The sequence below is a fragment of the Schistocerca cancellata genome, chromosome 2, assembly GCF_023864275.1.
Source record: "Schistocerca cancellata isolate TAMUIC-IGC-003103 chromosome 2, iqSchCanc2.1, whole genome shotgun sequence".
In the NCBI taxonomy this organism is placed as follows: domain Eukaryota; kingdom Metazoa; phylum Arthropoda; class Insecta; order Orthoptera; family Acrididae; genus Schistocerca; species Schistocerca cancellata.
In genome coordinates, this window is record NC_064627.1 from 465,160,745 (window position 1) to 465,187,501 (window position 26,757).

Consider the following 26,757-nt stretch of genomic DNA (forward strand, 5'->3'; position numbering starts at 1 on the left):
GCATTTGCCTGAAGCGATTTAGGGAAATCACGGAAAACCTAAATCAGGACGGCCGGACCTAAATATAGCACGGTAGGTGTAGAACACGTATGATCTCCCACAATGTTCACTCCTTATCTGTAAACATTTGTCTTGCAACGCACGTTTATCTCTGGCAGAGAGCTTATGATTTTATCCTCAACGAAACTCTTACATCTCTTCAGAAACATACCCTTCCACCCACGAACATTGATGAACACAACCCTGAATACAGTCACCTACTACTCTCCCTGAAAACTGTAGCAGCTGCCTTTGCCACAATACACAGGATGTTTTATGGGTTCATCGACAAGCTTAGACGCCCATTATGTCACACATAAAATATTTTTTAAGGAACATATCGTTTACGAGTTACGATCACGGGCGATCCGGGCCGTTTTATGAGTGAATAACGGGAATTATATACAAATTACACTTGACGTTAGAGTTAATTTGTAAAATGTCTTCAAACGCTATGGACCTAGACTGTTTACAGCTTTGATACTTTGCAATAATGACTATCTACTTCGCAAAATGTCCTGCGCGAAGTGTTCCCAAAGTCGACGGTTAGCTGTGCTCATCAACATTTTAAAAATTTTCGAAGCACCATTATGCTGCAAACTGACTTTGCTGCCCTCAGCAAGCAGTTCCGTATGTGCTTTGTCGATCTGGGAAAAGCGTTCGACAACGTAAAATGGCCCAAAGTACTCCAAATTCTGACAAAAATAGGGGTAAGCTATGGGGAGAGACTGGTAATATACAACATGTACAATAGCCTAGCGGGGATAATAAGAGTGGAAGACCACGAAGAGTGTGCTCAGATTAATAAGAGTGTAAGGCAAGAATATAGTCTTTCACCCCTACTGTTCAATCTATATATGCAAGAAGCAATGATGAAAGTAATAGAAAGGTTCAATAGTGGAATTAAAATTCAAAGCGAAAGGATATCAACGATAAGAGTCGTTGATCACTTTGCTATCCTGAGTGAAAGTGAAGAAGAATTACATGATCTGCTGAATGGAGTAGACAGTGTAATGAGTACAGAATATGGATTGAGAGTAAATCGAAGAAAGACGAAAGTAATGAAAACTAGAAGAAATGAGAACAGTGAGAAACTTAACATCAAATCTGGAGATCACGAAGATGAAATTAAGGAATTCTGCTGCCTAAGTAGCAAAATAGCCCGTGGTGGCCGGGACAAAGAGGATACAAAGAGCGGACTAGCCCTGGCAAAAAGGCATTCCTGGCCAAGAGAAGTCTATTAATATCAAATATAGGCCTTAATTTGAGAAAGAAATTTCTGAGAATGTACGTGGTGAAACATGGACTGTGGGAAAACCGGAACAGAAGAGAATCGAAGCATTTGTGATGTGGTACTTCAGGCGAAAGTTAAAAGTTATGTGGACTGTTAAGGTAAGGAGTGGTGAGGTTCCGCGCAGAACTGGAGAGAAAAGGAATATGTGAGTAACACTGACAAAGAGAAGGGACAAGATGATAAGACATCTGTTAAGACATCAGAAATAACCTCTGTGGTAATAGAGGGAGCCGTAGAGGGTACGGACTGTAGAGGGAGACAGAGATTGAAGTACTACTCTGAGATGAAGATGCGCAGGACAGAAATTCGTTGCGGGTCACATCAAACCGGTCAGAAGACCAAACAGAAAAAAAAGAAAAAGAAAACAGTGGAAAATGTGGTATTCAGAAACTGATAGTACTCTGCTCTGGTTAGGTGTGACTACAAAGGTGCACGTTCCAAAAGATGATTAGTAACTTCGCAGCTGAAATATTCTAAAAAAAATCCTTCGTTGATCACATGTAACAGCAATTTTAAGTTTTTTCCTCGCAGTGTCAGATGCCACCGATACAACTATTAAAAACTATATACCATGTTTAGCCCCGTCAAATTAAGCTGTCCGCGTAGTTTGTGCTCCGACATTCGTACCAGCTACAGATGTATTGGTAAATAATCTTATCACAGAATCGTCAAAAGCAATGGTATTGAATGCGGATATCTCCTGTTACGAAGCCGATGTCTGTAGATACCCCTCCTTGCCATAATACGTAGTCGTGTCAGCGAGTGCTCGAACAATACGTCGTCAATGCTGGATCCAGACACGCACATGTAAACAAGATCTGGTAATGCGCATTGAAGGCTCAGGGAGTGAATAAAAACTAACTACGTGTTGGCTACGGTACGTTGTGAACCGTGGGTAATGCAAGAAACTCATATCTACATTTCATAAGCAACGAGATGAAAAGAGTAAGTTTCTGCTCCAAAATGACTCCTCTGTGAGTTGTCGACCCTCAAAGTTAACTGATGTATTGTTGGAACAACCTGAATACATCTGACGTAATCTTCGTATTCCCTACGACCTGTCACCCATATAGATCGAAGACTCTTCTCTTTCATTACGCCTTCGACGACAAGGATCTAAATTGATTCTACTTCCGTGCATGGAGCTCCGAAATTTTCACCATGTTATCAAATACTCGCCACTCTTTATTCTTCAGCCAACTCCTTGGGGGTATCTTTGTGGACGTCTTATAACCTATTTATCATACCGTTTCTTTGCATGAAAGAATCTCGGGGTATATCATAACAACTCTAGACTTCATTCATGAACTGTCCTCATCCTCAATGAATCACTTTGATTATACCGCTCATTGCTACAGACTAAGAACAGAGATACCTTCACGTGCTAGAGGCCAACACAAAGAAGCATCAGAAACTTATTTCATGTAAGAAAATTTCTAGAACAAAATCAACCCTGACTCTAACAAAGCGTGACACTCCCCATAAACACTCTGCAGCACTCATTTCAAGAGATAGTGAAAAAAAGCTCCTAGAAGTGAATATACGCTTACCGACCTAGTTTCAATAGATCAATAAGAACGCTAACTGAATCATGGCGATCTGAAAATGTGTAGCATTTTCAAGAAAAATTATAGTTTTTTTTTATATTCTTAAACGGTGTTTATCGTAGACCTGAGGAGTCTCTCAGGCGGCGTAAAGATTATGCAAAAAGTGGTGGCTCTGTGATATTCTGGGTAGAAATAGAACATCTGACTGGGTTTTGATAATAATATTACAATTATCTTTTGAAAAGCTAATCGTTCTTTTAGATTAGAACAGTCAGGACCAGCTACACGTTCTGATTCGTCTAACAGAGGTATCGGATTTGAACCCAATGGAACATCTGAGAATGCTAGAAACAGGAAAGTAATCCAGAAAATGTGGCTGTATTGGGGATTGACTGTGGGAGAAACGATTGTGCAGTGACTTCACCTACCTCCATAAAACTGCACACTTGTTCAACAGTTAACGGGTGGTATTAAAGCTCGTTGATGAAATTACTAGTAGAAAATTGTACAATACTTTCGATCTCTCTGCTACCTCGGGAAAGCACAGTATAATACAAAATTTTTGTTCATTATAAAATAATAGTAGGCAAAGTAGTGTCACGTTTAGCGGACTGGTGGTGCAGCAGCAGTTCCGGAGCTATTTCTTGTCGTAATTTAAACTGATGTGGTGGTTGGTAGAATTGGGAGATAACAGAAACTAACTGTTCAATGTCCTAAGGAAAAACTACTGATGCCGCTGATTTAACTGTTATGATGATATTTCATTATTTTAAACCCTCATATGTTTGTGTTCATTTACGTGAAAAAAAACATACAGCGCAACAAACAGTTATTATTTTCCGGCAAAAACACTGTCACCTGTAAATGATCGTAGCAATGTTATTAAAATCCGAACACGTTAAACCAATAGTTGTATAATTTAGACAAATGACATGCCATCTGACGACAGAAACTGAGTATTGTATTTGACATGGTATTTCAATTGCATAGTTCACATATCAACATGTTGATCACTAACAGTGTAACACCATGAAGGTGGCACACAACAAATGTCAAATTGGAGTGGAATGTGTACTACATGCTTGAGTAACCAAACGATCAGCATTTGAGTGTAGCCGCGCAATGTAGATAGAGTAACGCCATTTACGTTCCGTATTCAAGTAAAGATTGTGCATTGGTTATCTCATTCAGATATTGCATTTAAATGTTGCTTCTTAGTTAGAAGATAGTGTTGTGTCTCGTGCAAGAAGGAGAAACATGTACCAGCACATGTCGTAATTCAACAGCAGATGAGTGTTGCCCTATGCAGACTGCTGTTTATCGAAGCACGATATTGATGCTTACTTTGCGTAGTTTCCTAACACTGACATGCAGATACGGAATGGATGGGTCTAGGGTGAAAAAATGAAAGTTCGTAATGGATGTCACAGCGGCCCTGCGCGACTAGTGCCCGAGAGGACAGACGTGTTATTTCGTTGGGTGTTTAGTTCCGCACAACAATGTAACAGCTTGCGTCAGGAAACAGGCTTGTTCTGCAGCATGACAATTGTCCACATGGATAGTGCGACGACGTATGGAGCACCACGGACTGTCCCTGTAGCAGCAGCACAGAGGGGCACGCCCAGTCACCACTTTGGACACTGGAGAGGCAGCATGTCATCTATCCAGAGGTATCCCGGTTTCGCTTACAGAATCACAATGGAAGTATCCCTGCGTGGAGGCTCCGAAGAGAACGAAAGTTGCATTCACCATCGTTATACGGGCCCAGAAGCTGGCGAAATAATGTGGGGTGCAAGAGGATACTCAACACAATCACTCCTAGTTCGTATTCCTCAAAATCGCTTACAGATTTAATCATGATTTCCCCGAATCGCTTCAGGTAAATGCCGAGATGGTTCCTTTGAAAGGGCACGGCCACTTCCTTCCCCATCCTTCCCTAAGCTGATAGGACCGACGACCTCGCTATTTGGTCCCCTCCTCCAAATCAATCAATCACTCAGTCTTCCTACTACTCTGTAAATGCACAGTAATAAAATTTCGTTAAATACTATCCTTCGTAGTGTTGCAGTTTGAATGGTCAGCAAAATGAGTGAATTATTTTGCGGTCAAGTAATGCGTAAAAAGCCAGATTTATTTTTAAAGCTACTTGCAAAAGATCTGAAGAATCGGTCATAGGCAGCTTTTATTACTGACTTTCCTTCGACTGTACCTTCCACTACTCTGTCAACTTCCTGCTTTGTTGGGCAGCTTTCTCTCCCGCAACAGTTGAGGATAACAAGGTAAGCTTCCAGGAAGCAGAAGATCGAGGGCGGACTGTTTGATCTGTGCGCAGCGGAGCAGACAGGGGGCACGCGCAGCCCAGGGGGGCGGGTCTCGGCGCGTCAGCCCGCCGCCTGGGCTGTTTAGGGGCGGCTTTGTCGCTGGCAGGCCATTAACGGAGTTGCTGGCGAGGCGGTCAGTGGCTCCAGCACAGGACAACGACGCTGCACTGGCGGCGGAACCCTTGCAGATTGCGAGATTACAGCTTCCTTAACGAGGTGCGACAAGTACACACATTGGTTGGAGTCTTAACCAAAATACAGTGGAAGCAGCTTTTTGTTAAAATAGCAGTAATTAGTTCTTTTACGGTGACTATTTGGGTAAAATAGCTTGGATATTTGTGTCTCTGCAGTCTCATTAACGAATACGTTCCTGTACTGGGCCTCGTGAGCGCCACCAATTTTCTATAGATATAGATCAACGGGGACATGTGAAAATGAGTGCCCCGACCGGGACTCAAGCCCGCTATCTCCTGCTTACATGGCAAACGCTCTATACATATATATATTTTTTTAATCGTTGTGTTTGGTCGTTGCGGACGTCACATGACATCCGTTCAAGTTCGTTTGTTGACCTTTCCACTCAGTTTTTTTATTACAGAGGCCAACCAGCTCTCTGATCGAACACTCTGAGCTACCGTGCCGGCATCCATCTGAGCCACCGCGGGCACAGAGGACAGTGCGACTATCTCGCGCACGACTCCCGCGAGACCCACATTCTCACCTTATATGTCCACACACTACATTCGTAGTGTTCCACCCCAACACACTCATTACTCGTGGAATACATTCTTACCAAGTCCCGTAAGAGTTCGGGTAATATGTGTGCATCCGAAGAGAAGAAGAAGGTCATGGCCGGTATTGCCAGAACTATATACTTATATGGATATGATGTTTGTGCTTTCGGAAATGTCCGAAAGAACAGACACCATATCCATATAAATATAATTTTCTATAGGGTGAAACAGAACTTCACCGACAAAACTCTGATGTTTCTTTAGGGACATTTTCTGTCTCTTTTGATATGAGTTACACATAATCTCCAGCATTTCATTATAGAGTAATAGAATTTCGTTTCTCATCCAACTCCACTTACCTTTGTATTGTATTGCACCGAAAATATCTGCGCGACAGTACAAATGTGTACTGTATGTTCCATTCGCTCACGGTACGTGATAATAACAGTAATGCTCAGTTTACTCTTTGCCGTCAAGTTTGCATTCTGTACTGCTCGGCTCTGACTCGTGTCTGTTTGCCTGTCGGTGCTAATTTTACGTTAACAGAGATACAGACCAATATGAATAGGTAGACCGATGAAGAATTTGCCGATATACACCTCTTGTATAGGTTCACTAAATGCAATGGAAGAGCGATGCTGACGTGTTCCCGCATCGACAGCAGGCACGTCACTGTTCTTGTGGTTCTGGAAGTGGCTCATTGCTGTGTGTTTCGTTGAATGTTTTTGTAACACAGCCACAGCTTGGTTGATTGTTTCCATATTGAACTTCCACTCTGCACCGGAATGAGCGCTGATTTGAAACTTTGTCGCAGGTGAAAGCTTTGAGCCGAACCGGCTCTCCAACCTCGGAGCTTTGCCTTTCGCGGGCAAGTGCTCTACGGAGTGTGCTACCCAGCGCAACTCACTGTGCTAAGAAGCGCTAGACCTGCAAGGTAATCAGGAGAAGTGCGAATGTTGGAAGGTAGGAGATGAGGTAATGGTGGAAGTACGTACATCTCTATTGTCGGTTCCTGAACCGTGTTTGAATAGCTCAATCGGTAGAGAAATTCCCTCTGAAAGGTACAGATCCCAGACTCCTTTCATCCAGGAGTGCCAGTCCCGTAGGGTATGCATGAGACCTTCTATGATATCTGTAATGTAGGGGATTAAGTACTGGAAAAAGTAAAGCTATGAGAGTACATCGTGACTCATGCTTGGATGGCTGAGTTGGTGCGGATTATTGGGATTCAGCGGCAAACGTAGGTTTCCCAAAATGGCTGTCGATAGAACTAGTAAAATTTTTCTTTTTGAAGAGAGATGGAAGGAAAGAGGAAGTCCGTTTTGACAAAATTACATCCAGAATACAAAAACCGTGCTATAGATTGAACAAGAATTTTGTGAAACAGCCAACAATCACTCTGAAAGTTATCAGTGGTTTATATTCTGCTGTGACAACAATCTAGATGGATAATCTTTGCAGCAGACACTGCCACCACAATGACAACCAAAAACCCCGATTATGCTCTGTTGGCAACAAGAATTGCAGTTTCAAACCTACATATAGAAACCGAAGTCTTATACGCTGTAATCTATGATTTGTATAACGTGGTCAGTCCTGTGACGAAAGGGAAGAGTCCTCTTATAACAGAATTCCACCATTAAATTAAAATTAAAACTGTAGAAAGGCTTAAAGCTCAAGTAATTTATAAAAGATATTTTAATTACAGCTACTTTGGCTTCAAGACATTAGAACATTCATACTTGCTACACATTGATGAAAAAGTTGTTGAAATGCCACAACACATGTTGACGTGTTTGGCTGTTGGCTTATCTGCCGAGGACATAGACGCTGTCACAAAGACCTGAAGTCTGTTATGTGAAAGACACTTCTCCTACTCTCTATGAAGCTGGTACTTCGAAACTTATCAAGCTGTTTCCTGTTGTGCTTGAAGGACGGCAGTATTGAAGGCATTTATGGTACCTTAAAGCAGCGTGCAATGATTTCCAAATCGGTAGGATGTATTGGCCTTAGCGCTGATTGTATTTGAAATGCTGCTAGTTATGTTGCTGGCATAAATGGTACGTCCAAATTCCTGGTTTTTATGCTGCTTGTGTAAAAAAATACTTTCAGATCACCGCAATAATAAGAGACCTAGGGCATTTGCAATCTATCTGGAGCCATAGCATGCAGACGTCTCTTTATTCTTGGATCTGTAAAGGAACACAGAGAAAAATGAAGTTCGTGCTCTCGATCTACTGTATGCCTTGCGGATCACAGATCTGGTCATGTGCCATGTAGAGGTCAATGAAATATAGAGCTTACTTTGCCCCCCCGCTCCTCAACGATTGTTTTGACGAATAACTTGAGCAACTCCGTACAAAATGTGAAGATGAAGGAAAATATGTATGCAAATTGAGAGCTTAGCAGTTGTGGCGTGCTATTATACAGTCACAAATGGAAACAGTCACAACAAAATATGGGTACAATAAAATCCAGCAACTCATGTGTAGGCATTATTGAGAAAACATCGCCAACAGAGATTGCTGTATGCAATCTTGCGTTCATAGCTGTTATAAGTTTGTGAAATCTGACAAATCATATTATATTTACAGGTTGAAAGTCGTTTCAAAAACTGTGACCAGAAGTTTAAATAATTGAAGTCAATTGTTGTCCTGCACCAGAAACAAACACATAAAATATGCGACATCGTCCTATTTATACTGGCGTTCATGGCCTTTCAGATGCATTTTGAAACTGAAGAAGATCAAAAATTATGAATCCATATACATGTAACTGTAACTGTAACTGACTACTACGGAACTCTTGAAACAAGCCGTGAACTGTCAGAGACTTTGGGTTCTTATGAGATTTACGGAATAATTCCTTCAACAAAGGCATTTTGCGTTTTGATATGTGGGACGTTAAACCTACTTCACTTGGGAACTAGGCTGCTCTCAACGAAAAAATTGTTGTCCTTGGTGTCCACAACTCTCGCTTGTTGGCCTCAACTACCCAAATTCTTTGATGCAATGTATCGTTTAAGCCATAAACCAGAAATGTATACAGGGTGTTACAAAAAGGTACGGCCAAACTTTCAGGAAACATTTCTCACACACAAATAAAGAAAATATGTTATGTGGACATGTGTCCGGAAACGCTTACTTTCCATATTTGAGCTCATTTTTTTTTACTTCTCTTCAAATCACATTAATCATGGAATGGAAACACACAGCAACAGAACGTACCATCGTGACTTCAAACACTTTGTTACAGGAAATGTTCAAAATGTCCTCCGTTAGCGAGGATACATGCATCCACCCTCCGTCGCATGCAATCCCTGATGCGCTGATGATGCAGCCCTGGAGAATGGCGTATTGTATCACAGCCGTCCACAATACGAGCACGAAGAGTCTCTACATCTGGTACATCTACATCTACATCTACATTTATACTCCGCAAGCCACCCAACGGTGTGTGGCGGAGGGCACTTTACGTGCCACTGTCATTATCTCCCTTTCCTGTTCCAGTCGCGTATGGTTCGCGGGAAGAACGACTGTCTGAAAGCCTCCGTGCGCGCTCTAATCTCTCTAATTTTACATTCGTGATCTCCTCGGGAGGTATAAGTAGGGGGAAGCAATATATTCGATACCGCATCCAGAAACGCACCCTCTCGAAACCTGGACAGCAAGCTACACCGCGATGCAGAGCGCCTCTCTTGCAGAGTCTGCCACTTGAGTTTGTTAAACATCTCCGTAACGCTATCACGGTTACCAAATAACCCTGTGACGAAACGCGCCGCTCTTCTTTGGATCTTCTCTATCCCCTCCGTCAACCCGATCTGGTACGGATCCCACACTGATGAGCAATACTCAAGAATAGGTCGAACGAGTGTTTTGTAAGTCATCTCCTTTGCTGATGGACTACATTTTCTAAGGACTCTCCCAATGAATCTCAACCTGGTACCCGCCTTACCAACAATTAATTTTATATGATCATTCCACTTCAAATCGTTCCGCACGCATACTCCCAGATATTTTACAGAAGTAACTGCTACCAGTGTTTGTTCCGCTATCATATAATCATACAATAAAGGATCCTTCTTTCTATGTATTCGCAATACATTACATTTGTCTATGTTAAGGGTCAGTTGCCACTCCCTGCACCAAGTGCCTATCCGCTGCAGATCTTCCTGCATTTCGCTACAATTTTCTAATGCTGCAACCTCTCTGTATACTACAGCATCATCCGCGAAAAGCCGCATGGAACTTCCGACTATCTACTAGGTCATTTATCTATATTGTGAAAAGCAATGGTCTCATAACACTCCCTTGTGGCACGCCAGAGGTTACTTTAACGTCTGTAGACGTCTCTCCATTGATAACAACATGCTGTGTTCTGTTTGCTAAAAACTCTTCAATCCAGCCACACAGCTGGTCTGATATTCCGTAGGCTCTTAATTTGTTTATCAGGCGACAGTGCGGAACTGTATCGAACGCCTTCCGGAAGTCAAGAAAAATAGCATCTACCTGGGAGCCTGTATCTAATATTTTCTGGGTCTCATGAACAAATAAAGCGAGTTGGGTCTCACAGGATCGCTGTTTCCGGGGTTACGTAGACATGAGCTTTCAAATGCCCCCATAAATGAAAGTCAAGAGGGTTGAGGTCAGGAGAGCGTGGAGGGCATGGAATTGGTCCGCCTCTACCAATCCATCGGTCACCGAATCTGTTGGTGAGAAGCATACGAACACTTGGACTGAAATGTGCAGGAGTTCCATCGTGCATGAACCACATGTTGTGTCTTACTTGTAAAGGCAGCACAGGTAGAGCATCCCGTATGAAATCATGATAACGTGCTCCATTGAGCGTAGGTGGAAGAACATGGGGCCCAATCAAGACATCACCAACAATGCCTGCCCAAACGGTCACAGAAAATCTGTGTTGATGACGTGATTGCACAATTGCGTGCGGATTCTCGTCAGCGCACACATGTTGATTGTGAAAATTTACAATTTGATCACGTTGGAATGAAGCCTCATCCGTAAAGAGAACATTTGCACTGAAATGAGGATTGACACATTGTTGGATGAACCATTCGCAGAAGTGTACCCGTGGAGGCCAATCAGCTGCTGATAGTGCCTGCGCACGCTGTTAATGGTACGGAAACAACTGGTTCTCCCGTAGCACTCTCCATACAGTGACGTGGTCAACGTTACCTTGTACAGAAGCAACTTCTCTGACGCTGAAGTTAGGGTTATCGTCAACTGCACGAAGAATTGCCTCGTCCATTGCAGGTGTCCTCATCGTTCTAGGTCTTCCCCAGTCGCGAGTCATAGGCTGGAATGTTCCGTGCTCCCTAAGACGCCGATCAATTGCTTCGAATGTCTTACTGTCGGGACACCTTCGGTGTGGAAATCTGTCTCGATACAAACGTACCGCACCACCGCTATTGCCCCGTGCTAATCCATACATCAAATGGGCATCTGCCAACTCCGCATTTGTAAACATTGCACTGACAGCAAAACCACGTTCGTGATGAACACTAACCTGTTGATGCTACGTACTGATGTGCTTGATGCTAGTAATGTAGAGCAATGAGCATGTCAACACAAGCACCGAAGTCAACATTACCTTCCTTCAATTGGGCCAACTGGCGGTGAATCGAGGAAGTACAGTACATACTGACGAAACTAAAACGAGCTCTAACATGGAAATTAAGCGTTTCCGGACACTTGTCCACATAACATCTTTTCTTTATTTGTGTGTGAGGAATGTTTCCTGAAAGTTTGGCCGTACCTTTTTGTAACACCCTATATATATATATATATATATATATATATATATATATATATATATATATATATATATATATATATCGCTGTGTTTGTCTGGAGAATTTCAAATTGTAAACCAGTGTCTCATAACAGATTTGACTAAGTGTGCTCTGAGGAGTGCACGTATGAAGAATGCAGTTATAACAAGCGGGGGATCAATACAGAATATCACTGGAATTCCTGATACATAAAAGCGTTATACAAAACTTTGTGGGAGATACCTCGGGAAACTATTATCAAAATGGCAGGTGAAGAGCAGTTTTCGCTGATCAGAGCCAGTCTCTCAACATACATATAGCTGGACCAAATAATGAAAAACCAACATCAATGCATTTCAGCGCATGGTGAATTGGGCTTAAGACTGGACTTCACTATCTCCATACTAAACAAGTCGCTCTGGCAATCAAGTTTACAGTTAACTAGAGTAAATTGTCAAGCAACGTTAGCATCTCAGCAAATGGCCTGTCTCTTCAAAGCAGACAACATCTACATCTACATCTACATTCATACTCCGCAAGCCACCCAACGGTGTGTGGCGGAGGGCACTCTACGTGCCACTGTCATTACCTCCCTTCCCTGTTCCAGTCGCGTATGGTTCGCGGGAAGAACGACTGTCTGAAAGCCTCCGTGCGCGCTCTAATCTCCCTAATTTTACATTCGTGATCTCCTCGGGAGGTATAAGTAGGGGGAAGCAATATATTCGATACCTCATCCAGAAACTCAACCTCTCGAAACCTGGCGAGCAAGCTACACCGCGAAGCAGAGCGCCTCTCTTGCAGAGTCTGCCACTTGAGTTTGTTAAACATCTCCGTAACGCTATCACGGTTACCAAATAACCCTGTGACGAAACGCGCCGCTCTTCTTTGGATCTTCTCTATCTCCTCCGTCAACCCGATCTGGTACGGATCCCACACTGATGCGCAATACTCAAGTATAGGTCGAACGATTGTTTTGTAAGCCACCTCCTTTGTTGATGGACTATATTTTCTAAGGACTCTCCCAATGAATCTCAACCTGGTACCCGCCTTACCAACAATTAATTTTATATGATCATTCCACTTCAAATCGTTCCACACGCATACTCCTACATATTTTACAGAAGTAACTGCTACCAGTGTTTGTTCTGCTATCATATAATCATACAATAAAGGATCCTTCTTTCTATATATTCGCAGTACATTACATTTGTCTATGTTAAGGGTCAGTTGCCACTCCCTGCACCAAGTGCCTATCCGCTGCAGATCTTTCTGCATTTCGCTACAATTTTCTAATGCTGCAACTTCTCTGTATATTACAGCATCATCCGCGAAAAGCCGCATGGAACTTCCGACACTATCTACTAGGTCATTTATATATATTGTGAAAAGCAATGGTCCCATAACACTCCCCTGTGGCACGCCAGAGGTTACTTTAACGTCTGTAGACGTCTCTCCATTGATAACAACATGCTGTGTTCTGTTTGCTAAAAACTCTTCAATCCAGCCACACAGCTGGTCTGATATTCCGTAGGCTCTTACTTTGTTTATCAGGCGACAGTGCGGAACTGTATCGAACGCCTTCCGGAAGTCAAGGAAAATAGCATCTACCTGGGAGCCTGTATCTAATATTTTCTGGGTCTCATGAACAAATAAAGCGAGTTGGGTCTCACACGATCGCTGTTTCCGGAATCCATGTTGATTCCTACATAGTAGATTCTGGGTTTCCAAAAACGACATGATACTCGAGCAAAAAATATGTTCTAAAATTCTACAACAGATCGACGTCAGAGATGTAGGTCTATAGTTTTGCGCATCTGCTCGACGACCCTTCTTGAAGACTGGGACTACCTGTGCTCTTTTCCAATCATTTGGAACCTTCCGTTCCTCTAGAGACTTGCGGTACACGGCTGTTAGAAGGGGGGCAAGTTCTTTCGCGTACTCTGTGTAGAATCGAATTGGTATTCCGTCAGGTCCAGTGGACTTTCCTCTGTTGAGTGATTCCAGTTGCTTTTCTATTCCTTGGACATTTATTTCAATGTCAGCCATTTTTTCGTTTGTGCGAGGATTTAGAGAAGGAACTGCAGTGCGGTCTTCCTCTGTGAAACAGCTTTGAAAAAAGGTGTTTAGTATTTCAGCTTTACGCGTGTCATCGTCTGTTTCAATGCCTTCATCATCCCGGAGTGTCTGGATATGCTGTTTCGAGCCACTTACTGATTTAACGTAAGACCAGAACTTCCTAGGATTTTCTGTCAAGTCGGTACATAGAATTTTAGTTTCGAATTCACTGAACGCTTCACGCATAGCCCTCCTTACGCTAACTTTGACATCGTTTAGCTTCTGTTTGTCTGAGAGGTTTTGGCTGCGTTTAAACTTTGAGTGAAGCTCTCTTTGCTTTCGCAATAGTTTCCTAACTTTGTTGTTGTACCACGGTGGGTTTTTCCCGTCCCTCACAGTTTTACTCGGCATGTACCTGTCTAAAACGCATTTTACGATTGCCTTCAACTTCTTCCATAAACACTCAACATTGTCAGTGTCGGAACTGAAATTTTCGTTTTGATCTGTTAGGTAGTCTGAAATCTGCCTTCTATTACTCTTGCTAAACAGATAAACCTTCCTCCCTTTTTTTATATTCCTATTTACTTCCATATTCAGGGATGCTGCAACGGCCTTATGATCACTGATTCCCTGTTCTGCGCTTGCAGAGTCGAAAAGTTCGGGTCTGTTTGTTATCAGTAGGTCCAAGATGTTATCTCCACGAGTCGGTTCTCTGTTTAATTGCTCGAGGTATTTTTCGGATAGTGCACTCAGTATAATGTCACTCGATGCTCTGTCCCTACCACCCGTCCTAAACATCTGAGTGTCCCAGTCTATATCTGGTACATTGAAATCTCCACCTAAGACTATAACATGCTGAGAAAATTTATGTGAAATGTATTCCAAATTTTCTCTCAGTTGTTCTGCCACTAATGCTGCTGAGTCGGGAGGTCGGTAAAAGGAGCCAATTATTAACCTAGCTGATGAAGCTCACAATATGAGGGCAATGGTTGTTCGCTAGCCAACAAGAATGAAGGTTTAATGTGTGGTTCAAGAAGTATTTACACGCTGTGCTTAAAAGTTTAATATTGTGTATGATATTCAACACTGAAATCGTTCTGAGCCTTATTGTCTAAGGAGAAATATGTTGTTATGATATTTTTTTCTTTTTTTTCAGTTAGAACCAGTAACGTAGATGTTTATTACATACTGTAGTTGTATATGCTTTTCCAGTGCTTCTTACATCTATCATCGAACTTCATATGTCTTTGAGTAGACGTGAAGCCTTTGTTTTTTCGTATTTGTACATTTTGTAGGAGACAATTTTGTCCTTCATTTCATATTTTTTCGTATAATATATGTGATATGGGATCCCAGCTTTGTATATAGCTATAGTCAAATGGAATATGCCACCAAGAACAATAATGTCCAGTATCTCTCAAGAAATGTAATGCATCGCAGTGAACACAAGATAAGCTTACGCTACAGAGAGGAAAACTTTCGACTTGGTTTTGGAGTGTGTAATATTTGATGCTGCAGATGCTGAAGCTATTTCTTGCTACCAAATCACCTTCTTCATACACTGTGAAATCTACAATATCTCTAAATTGCATCATGGCTATCTCAAGTAATTTTTTGTAGAGGTTTACGTGAATTTTAGATTTTGTAAATTTAGGTAATCAACTAAAGTATCGATAGTGTTAGGGTTTACCATATTGTGTGGAATAGGGAAAGATGCAGCAGTTGTTCTTATTGCCTCTTTCAGTTTACAATTATTTGCTTACGTATTTAAGTCTTCCAGTTTTTGATTGCCTTGTAGTTATCTGCATTAATACAAAGCAACTGCCTTTACTTTTTATGTGAAGTCCCCCCCCCCCACCCCCCCACCCAATGAACCATGGACCTAGCCGTTGACGGGGAGGCTTGTGTGCCTCAGCGATACAGATGGCCGTACCGTAGGTGCAACCACAACGGAGGGGTATCTGTTGAGAGGCCAGACAAACGTGTGGTTCCTGAAGAGGGGCAGCAGCCTTTTCAGTAGTTGCAGGGGCAACAGTCTGGATGATTAACTGATCTGGCCTTGTAACACTAACGAAAACAGCCTTTCTGTGGTGGTACTGCGTACGACTGAAAGCAAGGGGAAACTACAGCCGTAATGTTTCCCGAGGGCATGCAGCTTTACTGTATGATTAAATGATGACGGCGTCCTCTTGCGTAAAATATTCCGGAGGTAAAATAGTCCCCCATTCGGATCTCCAGGAGGTGACTACTCAGGAGAACGTCGTTATCAGGAGAAAGAAAACTGGCGTTCTACGGATCGGAGCGTGGAATGTCAGATCCCTTAATCGGGCAGGTAGGTTAGAAAATTTAAAAAGGGAAATGGATAGGTTAAAGTTAGATTTAGTGGGAATTAGTGAAGATCGGTGGCAGGAGGAACAAGACTTTTAGTCAGGTGAATACAGTGTTATAAATACATACCCAAATAGGGGTAATGCAAGAGTAGGTTTAATAATGAATAAAAAAATAGGAGTGCGGTTAAGCTACTACAAACAACGTAGTGAACGCATTATTGTGGCCAAGATAGACACGAAGCCCATGCCTACTACAATAGCACAAGTTTATATGCCAACTAGCTCCGCAGATGATGAAGAAGTTGATGAAATATATGATGAGATAAAAGAAATAATTCAGGTAGTGAAAGGAGAGGAAAATTAATAGTCATGGGTGACTGGAATTCGAAAGTAGGAAAAGGGAGAGAAGGAAACATAGTAGGTGAATATGGTTTGGGGCTAAGAAATGAAAGAGGAAGGCGCCTGGTAGAATTTTGCACAGAGCACAACTTAATCATAGCTAACACTTGGTTTAAGAATCATGATAGAAGGTTGTATACCTGGAAGAATCCTGGAGATACTAGAAGGCATCAGATAGATTATATAATGGTAAGACAGAAATTTAGGAACCAGGTTTTAAATTGTAAGACATTTCCAGGGGCAGATGTGGACTCTGACCACAATCTGTTGGTTATGAACTGTAGATTAAAACTGAAGAAACTGCAAAAAGGTGGGAATTTAAGGAAAGGGACCTGGATAAACTGACTAAATCAGAGGTTGTACAGAGTTTCAGGGAGAGCATAAGGGAACAATTGACAGGAATGGGGGAAAGAAGTACAGTAGAAGAAGCATGGGTAGCTCTGAGGGATGAAGAAGTGAAGGCAGCAGAGCATCAAGTAGGTAAAAAGACGAGGGCTAATAGAAATCCTTGGGTAACAGAAGAAATATTGAATTTAATTGATGAAAGGAGAAAATATAAAAATGCTGTAAATGAAGCAGGCAAAAAGGAATACAAACGTCTCAAAAAAGAGAGTGCAAAATGGCTAAGCAGGGATGGCTAGAGGACAAATGTAAGGATGTAGAGGCTTATCTCACTAGGGGTAAGATAGATACTGCCTACAGGAAAATTAAAGAGACCTTTGGAGAAAAGAGAACCACTTGCATGAGTCTCAAGAGCTCGGATGGAAACCCATTTCTAAGCAAAGAAGGGAAAGCAGAAAGGTGGAAGGGGTATGTAGTGGGTCTATACAAGGGCGATGTACTTGAGGACAATATTATGGAAATGGAAGAGGATGTAGATGAAGATGAAATGGGAGATACGATACTGTGTGAAGAGTTTGACAAAGCACTGAAAGACCTGAGTAGAAACAAGGCCCCGGGAGTAGACAACATTCCATTAGAACTACTGACGACCTTGGGGGAGCCAGTCCTGACAAAACTCTACCATCTGGTGAGCAAGATGTATGAGACACGCGAAATACCCTCAGATTTCAAGAAGAATATAATAATTCCAATCCCAAAGAAAGCAGGTGCTGACAGATGTGAAAATTACCGAACTATCAGTTTAATAAGTCACAGCTGCAAAATACTAACGCGAATTCTTTACAGACGAATGGAGAAACTGGTAGAAGCCGACCTCGCGGAATATCAGTTTGGATTTCGTAGAAATATTGGAACACCCTACGACTTATCTTAGAAGAAAGATTAAGGAAAGGCAAACCTACGTTCCTAGTATTTGTAGACTTTGAGAAAGCCTTTGGCAATGTTGACTGGAATACTCTCTTTCATATTCTAAAGGTGGCAGGGGTAAAATATAGGGAGCGAAAGGCTATTTACAATTTGTACAGAAACCAGATGGCAGGTATAAGAGTCGAGGGGCACGAAAGGGAAGCAGTGGTTGGGAAGGGAGTGGTACAGAGTTGTAGCCTCTCCCCGATGTTATTCAATCTGTATATTGAGCAAGCAGTGAAGGACACAAAAGAAAAATTCGGAGAAGGTATTAAAACCCATGGAGAAGAAATAAAAACTTTGAGGTTCGCCGATAACATTGCAATTCTGTCAGAGACAGCAAAGGACTTGGAAGAGCAGTTGAAGGAATAGACAGTGTCTTGAAAGGAGGATATAAGATGAACATCAACAAAAGCAAAACGAGGATAATGGAATGTAGTCGAGTTGCCTCGGGTGATGCTGAGGGAATTAGATTAGGAAACGAGACACTTAAAGTAGTAAAGGAGTTTTGCTATTTGGGGAGCAAAATTACTGATGATGGTCGAAGTAGAGAGGATATAAAATGTAGACTGGCTATGGCAAGGAAAGCGTTTCTGAAGAAGAGAAATTTGTTAACGTCGAGTATAGATTTAAGTGTCAGGAAGTCGTTTCTGAAAGTATTTGTATGGAGCGTAGCCATGTCTGGAAGTGAAACATGAACGATAACTAGTTTGGACAAGAAGAGAATAGACGCTTTCGAAATGTGGTGCTACAGAAGAATGCTGAAGATTCGATGGGTAGATCATAGAACTAATGAGGAAGTATTGAATAGGATTGGGGAGAAGAGAAGTTTGTGGCACAACTTGACTAGAAGAAGGGATTGGTTGGTAGGACACGTTCTGAGGCATCAAGGGATCACCAATTTCGTATTGGAGGGCAACGTGGAGGGTAAAAATCGTAGAGGAAGACCAAGAGATGAATACACTAAACAGATTCAGAAGGATGTAGATTGCAGTAGGTACTGGGAGATGAAGAATCTTGCACAAAATAGAGTAGCATGGAGAGTTGCATCAAACCAGTCTCAGGACTGAAGACCACAGTAACAGCATGAAGAGTCATTTTATTTTTTTAAACATTTTGATTGTGTTGTGTGCATTGTCGCTAGAAATGAAACTGGAATTGATCTAAGAATAATAGTAATGAAATTTCGAACCCTTAGAGAATGTAGTGCAGAGTTTAAATGTTGTTAATATTTATTGTTGAAATGGAGTCCCATTAGTAAAAAGTAGGAATATGTCTTACAGCAGTGACACTACGGAAAACAGCCTATGCGATGGAAAAAATAATAAAGTGACTGCCATTGCTGAGGAACTAAATATTAATGTATGTGCGTATGTCTGAACATAAAACGATTTTCCTTCCCACGCTGTGCCTTACCTTAAGTTCTTCAAAAAGTTCCTTGTCATGTATACTATAGATTTACTGTGCACTGGGCTGAGAACTCCTGAAATCTGTTTCTTTGCATCCACTACGACTTTTTTTAGAGTATACGGATTATTTTCACATGAAGAGTGGAGAGCTATCACAACAGTCTGTTTCTAGTAAAAGTAAACAAAATGTATGGGGCACTAACAGAGTGTGTGTATATGTGCATTAGTGATTAATTAAGGTGGTGATCTCTTATATTTCGCGTAAGAGTAATATGTTGGTGATCTGTCATTTTAATTATCTATAGGGCATGTTTGACAAAGTACACTATGTGATCAAATGTATCAGGACACCCCAAAAAACATACGTTTTTCATATTAGCTTCGTTCTGCTGCCACCTACTGCCAGGAACTCCATATCAGCGACCTCAGTAGTCATTAGACATCTTGAGAGATCAGAATGGGCCGCTCCTCGGAACTCACAGACTTCGAACGTGGCCAGATGACTGGGTGTCACTTGTATCATATGTCTGTCCGCGAGATTGCCACACTCCTAAACATCCCTAGGTCCACTGTCTCCGGTGTGATAGTGAAGTGGAAACGTGAAGGGACACGTACAGCACAAAAGCGTACAGGCAGATCTCGTCTGTTGACTGCCAGAGACCGCCGACAGCTGAAGAGGGTCGTAATGTGTAATAGGCAGACATCTATCCAGACCATCACACAGGAATTCAAACTGCATTAGGATCCACTGCAAGTACTATGATAGTAAGGCGGGAGGTTAGAAAACTTGTATTTCATGGTCGAACGGCTACTCGTAAGCCACATATCACGCCGGTAAATGCCAGATGACGCCTCACTTTGTGTAAGGAGTGTGAACATTGGACAACTGAACAGTTGAAAAACGTTGTATGCAGTGACGAACCACGGTACACAATGTGGCGATCCGATGGCAAGGTGTGGCTATAGCGAATGCCCGGTGAACGTCATCTGCCAGCGAGTGTAGTGCCGAGAGTAAAATTCGGAAGTGGTGGTGTTATGGTGTGGTCGTGTTTTTCATGGAGGGGGCTTGCACCCCTTGTTTTGCGTGGCACTATCACAGTACAGGCCTACATTGATGTTTTAAGCACTTTCTTGCTTCCCACTGTCGAAGAGTTATTCGGGGATGGCGACTGCATCTATGAACACGATCGAGCACCTGTTAATAATACACAGCCTGTGGCAGAGTGGTTATACGACAATAACTTCCCTGTAATGGACTGGCCTGCACAGAGTCCTGACCTGAATCCTATAGAACACCTTTGGGATGTTTTGGAACGCCGACTTCGTGCCAAGCCTCACCGACCGACATCGATACCTCTCCTCAGTGCAGCACTCCGTGATGAATGGACTGCCATTCCCCAAGACACCTACCAGCACCTAACTGAGTGAAAGTTGTCGTCAAGGCTAAGGGTTGTCAACACCATATTGAATTCCAGCATTACCGAAGGAGGGCGCCACGACCTTGTAAGTCATTTTCAGCCAGGTGTCCGGAAGCTTTAGACCACATAGTGTATATATTGAACGGAAATGAATAGTTTTTGAAGCTGATATTTTTAAAATTATGAAGTGTTGACTTTAGAGTTTCTTCCTGCTGTGTGACCTTTTATCTCGATTTTACAGATGTTCAAGTAGCAATTTTACATTCATTAACACCTAAGTGTTAGAAACGTTTTCTGCTTCAATCTCTATGCTGATGTACTACTACATTTTTATGTGAAAGATATGTACGTTGTTTGCTATACCACAGGTAAAAGGATTATTTGTAGACAGAATGAAAGAGCCGGCAGAACACTTGCCTGCACAAAGCGAAGGTCACAGGTCCAGGTCCCAGAGCGGCAAAGTTTTAATTCACCTCATGGATTCACATTTTAATATGCTTTCAGGATGGTTGCTTTTCCATTTCTTTCCTAGCTTTCACGACCGATGCGTAAGAGTTAAAAATGGTTCAAATGTCTCTGACCACTATGGGACTTAACTGCTGTGGTCATCAGTCCCCTAGAACTTAGAACTACTTAAACCTAACTAACCTAAGGACATCACACACATCTATGCCCGAGGCAGGGGTCGAACCTGCGACCGTGGCGGTCGCGCGGTTCGCGACTGTTGCGCCTAGAACCGCTCGGCCACTCCGGCCGGCCGTAAGAGTTAGTTTAGTCTTTATTTTGCCGTTCTCTCCAGGTTTATAGCAGACTGTGGAAGACAACTCATTTTTAAGGTTTAATAACTTGAGTGATGGTGTGAATGTGCGGAACGAGTGAGTGAAATTGGGAGATCGTGTGTGAGTTCAACTGTGTTTGTATTTGACTCTCTTTTTTAAAGTTTAAAATGACTGAGTTTAAAGTTGAGAGACATCCGCCACAAATCAATTTAGCGATGGCACTGAGATACTTAAATCTACAAAACACATACACACCGTAACCGAGGTCTCTAGCACACGCCGAACTGAGTCTGTTGACCTACAGGGGAACAAATTTCCACCAGCACCAACAAGAGGCCCAGAGGAGTGATGATGACAGCGTACGGTTTCTGACCACAAATGCCTGGGCTGACATCCTGGATTAAACCCTCATAAAATATGTTCCGTAACAAGTGATATTAGTACATCTGTACCAAATTTATCATGCTAATCGCTTACTTATTGAGAAGTTTATTGCTCCAATTACACAGCTACTCAAGGAAATAGGAAGCTAGCGAAGGATTTACTGATGGAAAAACTTGTAGTTGGTACATAATTTTAATTTGGTTAGAGAACAAGTTTCATTATTAGAAATTACAGAATCAAAAAATGGCAATATAAAAATTTAATTCGGACCTTCGTCCCTTTCTTTTACTGGTAGAACATACAAATTTATTTTTCACAGACTGAATTACATTAAACACAGTTAAGATTTTAATTAAACAATTGATTTGAATACTGAACCATAATCAGCGATGGCAGAAATTGTCCATTATATCTCGCACGCAATCATTCTTTGCATGACCACAACATAAGATACTAACGATACAACCTTCAAGCCAAATTTAAACAGCCATAAATTTACCAAAACTTCATGGGGACAAGAGAGAATAAACTTAATGAAACTGAACCGGCCACATAATAGTCCACAGTCCAAAAATTCTTATGCTAAAACACAAGATGGCCAAAGAAGGAGAACGAGGAGTTGAAAACCTCACAAAACAGAAATGATAGCAAGGGTTACAGTGTTCCCACTGAGTGTGTGTGTGTGTGTGTGTGTGTGTGTGTGTGTGTGTGTGTGTGTGTCATACAAGGGACATTTATAGGGAAAAAGAGGCACTGATGTAAATAGTTCCACTTTTGCTGATCTTCTGCTAATTTCCGGACACAAACCGATAAGCGTCCAAAAAAATGTCCTTTCTACCTACAGGAAAGAAAGGTAATAGGCTCGAGGTACTTGAAGAGCTGAGGATTTTCAGGCATATTTCTAAGAACGATGGCCTCATCCTCAATAAACAGTTACAATTACGTAATAAAAATTTTTTCAATAATTTTAATCCACTTCTCGTGGAACTTTGTTGCCTCTATCTTTTACTGTGTTTTCCTGCCTCTGTTTCCGAAACATGATTTTCTTCGCATCTCATAGATGTGTGTGATGTAGATTTTTCTGGTTTGTATAGCTGTTTGTATAATTTTTCTATATTATTCTGTCCTTTACATAATAGTAATTTTCGTAAAGCCTAATAGATGGCTCGTAGTTATACTTAATCTGCTTGACTACTCTGTATTTTCAAAAGTACGTTAAACTCTCTCCTTTATATTTCGTCATTAAAATTAACTGACGTTTTTCAATTTATTCTGTTATAATGTTTCAAGTGGGCACGACATATTTGTTTTCTTGACAGCAGTTTAAGCCACTGCGTCAATCAGTCTGATGTGCTTCGTACCTAGGCACACGTCGCAAAGGCTGGAACATGTTTTATTTTTTGACTTGGGTGTATCTGCTGTTAATTCTGACCGCTGCTTCCTCGAAATGTAATTTTACATAAGTAACCTTTGTAAATCATGACAAATGTCATCTTGGTTAATACTTTCGTCATATTTAATTTTAGTGCTGTCGAAGCCTAGGTCACTGTACCAAACAGTTATTTGTAACCGATTGGCTATATAATGGCTATGTTAAAAATTCATACGGCTGCGACTCTTTTCTCCAAAAGCCACTTTAATTTTCCTTAAGGCGGTATCTATCTTCTCCTAGCGATATTTGGTTCAAAATTATATATATATATATATATATATATATATATATATATATATATATATATATATATATTAGCGTCCGCTGCTTCGCTGGGGTAGACTGTTTGGTCTACATTGATTTTTTTTAATTTCTCTTTAATCGAATTTTTATGTTGCTCACAAACTGCAATATCTTCTAAACTTTTCACGTTAATTAAGGCAATAGAAGCATGGTCTTTCACGAACATACTTCTAACTAAAAAGCGATTCTGGTAATGGAGTCCCGTGGCTTTGTTAACGATGCCTTTGCATATAAACTTTCGTCCTCTAACACATATTTCTTTATAACTAACCGAAAAGTGAAATATCGGTTTTGAGAGATTTAGCTTTAAGTTTTTTTAATATAACGAAATACACTCTTAAAAATTTTCATCCCTTATTTCACCCGCTTAGGGATAGAATTTCAAAAACAGTGGAACACATATATTCGTGAAACACGAGTTTTTGTGAAACACCTATTTTTTTATCTCTAACAGAGAAGCCAAATACCTTGTATCATAGTTGTAGCTATAAAATGCTTTAGTAAATCTTTAATAATCAATTATTTTCAAAAAACTTTCATCGACAATTCTACCACATAGTGGCTGAATTTCCAAAAACAGTGGGATCCGTATCTTTTTATTTTCATTTGAGAAGCCAAATTCAAATTTTCTGAGATTTAGCTTTAAAAATGTTTCATAATGAAATATTTCACAAAACATTTCATCCCCTATTTCATCCCCTTGGGGGCTGAATTTCTGAAAACACTGAAACACGCTTTCCTTTTTTTCCGCCGCAAACTCAAATACCAGTTTTCATAGATATATCTTAAAAAAATACATCTATAGTTCTTTAATAATGATTCATTATCAAAAAAGTTTCCACCTACTGTTCCACCCCAACAGAGATTAAATATAAAAAATGCTGAACATGTATTTCTTTATTTATAATTGAAAAACCAAACACCAATTTTCGTAGGTCTAGCTTCAAAATTGCATAAATGGCGAAATATTTTCAAAAAAACTTTTCATCCCCTATTTCACCCCACTCCCTTAGTGTTCCAGTTAAGGCGGAGATTATTTCCATCCTTGTAGTCAGCTGCATGTGTTCCCTATTCGTAAGCACAGCATCAATAAATGAAAACATACCATATGGAAAAAAATCGTATCGTGACTCACGGATGGATAATGTAAGCTATTTTACTTCAAACTTAAATTTAATGTCACATTGTGATCACATGAGTACATCTGGCCATAGAAAGACAATAATGCTAATTTTAGAGGAGCCGCGCAACGTCTCTCTGTACCAGTGGTAGCACTTGACACTGCACGGAACGGAATTTCTGAGCTGCTGTGGTGAGACCCAGATAGTATAAATGATTAGTAAATGTATATAGTTGACCATCATCATTGCTGTATCATTAATTCGAGCAAAACGAGATCGTTGTGACTATTAAATGTAATCAGCGCCATGGTGCTACGAATCAGATATGCTGTATTTATGTGCCACTGCATCTCAACAGACGTTACTGACGCTCACTGTAACTGGAAGGACTCTACGTGGCTGAAGAGATACCGGCGCACACGAAAAATCCTATTCCACTTTTATTACATACATGTTCTGACAGGTAATGGACAGTTTCTATTGTACACCTAGGGCTTGTGTTTCAGAGATTTACACTAATAGCTTGTGAATACTGTAATAGGTATATTTAGAGCATCTGAAGCAACAAGTAACTTTCATAACCAACGTCTTTGGTACCATAGAATCATAGGTTTCATGAGCATGAATTAAAAATGCTAGTCGTACGTTGAGAAAATGCACTGTGGAATGGAAAATGTAACTATATAAATACATCATTAACCAAAGAAAAATTTTAACGCCTGCTAGCAATGCAGAGAATGGTTGTAGAAAACTAGGGCTTGGTGATGCAAAAGTTTGGACGCTGTTGGCGTTATTCCAGTAACTACGCACCCTCGGTGGAGTCTGGCGGCGACTGTGACCGGCAGTGGCGGCTGCGGCGCCAGCAGCAGGTGGTCGCTCTCACGCCGGGATGAAGAATTCACGACACCACTTGCGCCGGCTGCTGCTACTGCTGCAGGCCGCAACACGCGCAGGTGCGTGGCGTGGCTGCGGAGTTGCCACATTTTAACCGACGAAGCGGAATCGTCCTGCAGCTTCCCTCACATCAGGTACCCAGGATTTAATTTATGAGCGGTTTCACGGTCAGTGGTCGCACATGCTTACAGAAGCATTTGCACTCTACACTTAATCTCCAGTACAACGAGAAAGTCCGATAAATCTTAATATTTCCCTTCAATCCTTTTTTAGTTAAAGAGAATGAGGTAAGTACTTTTAAAAAATAAATCCTGTATAACCGCATGACATTAAATAATCACGACGAAGTGTTCATCGATGTAGAGCGAAATAAAATGTATGGGACTTTGAGGGAAGCCTGGAGTGTATGATACGAGCAGATGATACACACGAAATTAAAACAAATAGAGACACTTTATCATTACAGTTAAGTGCATATTGGAATATTTGATGGCCTGAGAGGCATTTTGTGACGTCCCCAATGTAAAATTTATGTTGAGGAGAAAATAAGGAAGTTTAATTATTTGTCAATTTAAATCACACAAAGAAGATTTATTAACTTAAAATCACTGTTACTTAAATACACAACATATGATCAACAGACGAACGTCACAAATATAATAATATTATGTTTGAAACTTGTAACGCCAGAAATGCATATCCTCCTATTTCCATCTATTGTACTGTAAATTTTTTCCTTATTTTGTTACCTGAAGAAATGACATTTCTGTGTCTTTAGATATTGTAATTGTTTTACAATTTGTATTTATATATTTATGCATTTATGTCGATGTATAATTGGTTTGTTTTGTAAATATTATTTGTATTTTTACGCTGGGTCTTGCTTAGGAAAAACTATGCTATCGAACGATTACATCGATAGTGGATAGTGTCAACTCTGCACGGGCAGAGCAGAGTCTGGCTGGAGTAGGGCGGTGGAGCAGGTGTGTTGAGTGACGCTCCCACGAGTTGCCGCGCTTCCGGAGTTTGGCAGCATGTAATTGCGCTCGACTTGCGATGATAGTTTCTGGCACGGTGTCACGGACAGGAAACATTAGCTGGCACACATCAAGAGCCCGTTTCGCCTGGTGACCGTGTCGAGAAAAAGGCGCGCCAACATGCAGCTTCTGCAACAGCGACGGCCGACAATAAGTGATTGT

The 26,757-nt window shown here is 41.2% G+C and overlaps 1 pseudogene; it reads left to right on the forward strand.

Moving 5' to 3' along the window:
- The first annotated feature begins 2,269 nt into the window (after positions 1-2,269).
- LOC126155159 (ribonucleoside-diphosphate reductase large subunit-like) lies at positions 2,270-25,557 on the forward strand (annotated as a pseudogene).
- Positions 25,558-26,757: the final 1,200 nt, after the last annotated feature.